A 2,926-nucleotide genomic window follows, 5' to 3' on the forward strand; every position below is an offset into this window, starting at 1 on the left:
ACCCCGGCACGGCAGCGCCCGGCCCTACCGGCGCCGAGCTCCCTCGCGGTGACCCCGGGTGACCGCAGGAAGCACCGGGGATCGGTGCCACCCGCTCCCCGCTGCAGCACGCCATCGGTACCGAGCCGGGGCACCTCCGGGAATATCCCCGGGAGAGCCCCGACAGCTCCGGGGGCATCTCCGGGAATATCCCGAGCTCCCGGGCGGTGCTACCCACCCGTACCACCCGCCCTGGGGACCGCCGGACCGACCTCGGGAAACACCGGGGACGGTGTCACCACCCCGCGCCGAGCCATCCGGCCGGCGTGTGGCCTCAGCATCCCCGGGTGACCCCCGGTGGCGGCGGGGGCCGGAGCCACCGTCCCTCCAGCGCAGCATCCCGCCGGTGCCGGTCCTGGGGCAGCCCCGAGGTGACTCCGAGCAGCAGCGGGGACCCCGGTCACCATCCCCCCGCCGCGGCATCCCGCCCATCCCGGCCCCCGGCGCTTCCCGGGGTGACTCCTGGAAACACCGGGGACCGGCGGCACCATCCCCACGCCGCGGCATCCCGCCAGCACCGACCCCCAGCGTCCCCCGAGGTGACTCGGCGTGGCACCAGGGACAGGTACGGCCACGCCTGTGTCGCTGCCTCCCCCGGTAGCGACGCTCAGCATCCCCGGGGTGACCCCGGGTGACCCCCGGCGGCGGCAGGGACCGGCGCCACCGTCCCCAGGCTGCAGCATCCCGCCCTGGGCAGCGCCGGCGTGACTCGAGCGACCCCACGCACCAGCGGCGACCGGTGCCACCAACTTCACGCCGCGTCTTCGTGCCCGAACCGGCGCTCAGCATCCTCGGGGCGACCCCGGGCGACCCCCGGTAACGGCAGGGACGGCTGCCACCATCCCCGGGCCGCAGCGTCCCGCCGGGCCTGACTCCGGGCAGCCCCGGGGTGGCTCTGGAATGCCGGCCGAGCGGATCCCCGCCGGTGCCGCTCCGTGCCGCCGGTCCCGGCCCGCGCCCCCCGGGCCCACCCGCGCCCCCTCCTCTCTCCGTTGCCATGGCGACCCCGCTCACCGCCCCCCCCCCCGCCCCGGGGTTGCCATGGCGAGTGCGAGCAGCGGGCGCGCGGCGAGGTGGGCGGGGCGCGCGGGGCGGGCGGGGCGGCGATTGGCCGGGCGGCGCCACGTGACGCGCGCAGGAATGCAAATGAGCGATGGCCTCGCGCCGCCGCCGCGCCGCCGCCTGAGGGAGGGAGGAGGGAGCGGGCCCGGCCCGGCCCCGCCGGGACCCCCGCGCCCCCCGCGCCCCCCGCTCCGGGACCCCCCGGCGCCCCCCGGGCCATGGCACAGCCCGCCCGCCGCCTCCGCCTCGCCCGGCCCGGCCCGCAGGTACCGCGCGTGCCGCCGCTACCGGGCCCCGGCGGCTTTGTCTGGGCCGGGGGGGGGGGGGGGGGGGGGGAAAGGCTGAGGGGAGGGGGGGCCGCGCATGCGCACCCGCCGTGCCTCAGTTTCCCCACCCGGGGCCGTGGCCCCCGCCGCTCTCCGCCCCCCGTGGAGCCCCCATTTCCCACCCCATCCGTGTCTCCTCTCCTTCCCTTTCTCCTGCGCCCCCTCCTCTGGTTCTGGACTCCCTTATTATTATTATTATTATTATTATTATTATTATTACTATTATTATTACTACTATTATTATTGCCCACTGCCCAACATCATATTCCAGTGCCCCCGTGTTATCTCTAGCCCCCTATACTATATCTGACCCCCTTGTCTTGTATCCCACCCCTTGCCATCATATCCCACTCCCCATCTTCCAGCCCCTTTTCTGATTTTGCACCGTTAGTATTATTCCCACTCCCCACCATCATGTTCCAGTCCCTGCTGTTTTATCTGACTCCTCCTTTATTAAGTCTGACTCCCTCTTTTCTTTCCTATCCCACCCCATAGTGTTTTCCACCCCTTACCAGGATCTTGCATCCCCCCTCTTATTTTGCACCCACTTATCATTCCCTGTGTCATATCCTGCTGCTCCCTATCCTGCGCCCCTTTATTATGAGTTTTGCTCACCCCCAGTCATATTCCACTGCTCGCTGTCACTTCTGCCCCCCTATATTGTATCTGACCCCCCGGTGTAATATCTGACCTCCCTCACTTCTATCCAACCCTGGCATTAGCATTTTCCCCTCTTTCCCATTATCTTCCACCCCCTCCTCTGCTTTTGCTCCCTCTTATCATTTTTCCCATCCCGTCATCATTTTCCAATCCCTACTCTTTTATCTGACCCCCTCTTTTCTATCCCACCTCCCCACCATGTCCCACCCTTCACCAGCACCTTGCATCCCCCCTTATTCCAAACCCCCACATTATTCCCCCGTATTGCTCCATACTGCTGCTTACTCTCCCATCTTCCCCCTCTTTATCCCACGTTGCCCCCACAGCCTGTCTGTGTCCCCATTCCCTCCCACTCCTCCAAGATTTCCCTTCCCCCTCATCGTTTGCCACCCCCATTTTGGGCTCAGCTCAGGGAATTCCAGCTCTTCCCGTCCTGCCTGTGGGACCCCCCATGTTCCCCCACCCCGGTGGGTCCCAGCAGTTCTCAAAATCTCTCCTTTTTTGTTATTTTGGGGGGGTGTAATGGTTTGGGGGTTTGATCTCCGGGTCAAAAGTGAGGTATCCCCATCTGACACCCCAAATTCCCTGGCGGGGTTTGCTGTGGGTGAGGACAGGAGGCTTGGACCCACAGTGGGTGGGAGCTGTGGGGGGCTTTGCCCACCCCTGGAGGATTGACTCCAGCCGGGCCTGGTGTGATCCCTGTGTGTCAGTCACTGCGGTGACCCCGTGTCACCTCGATGCCACCAGAGCAGAAGAAACAGGTCTGTGGCTGTTTGCTGGGGAAAATGTCCCTAAAGCCTCTGCAGCTGATGGTGAACACGGGCCATGGATGCAGACTG

Source organism: Motacilla alba, chromosome 21, assembly GCF_015832195.1.
Source record: "Motacilla alba alba isolate MOTALB_02 chromosome 21, Motacilla_alba_V1.0_pri, whole genome shotgun sequence".
Lineage (NCBI taxonomy): Eukaryota > Metazoa > Chordata > Aves > Passeriformes > Motacillidae > Motacilla > Motacilla alba.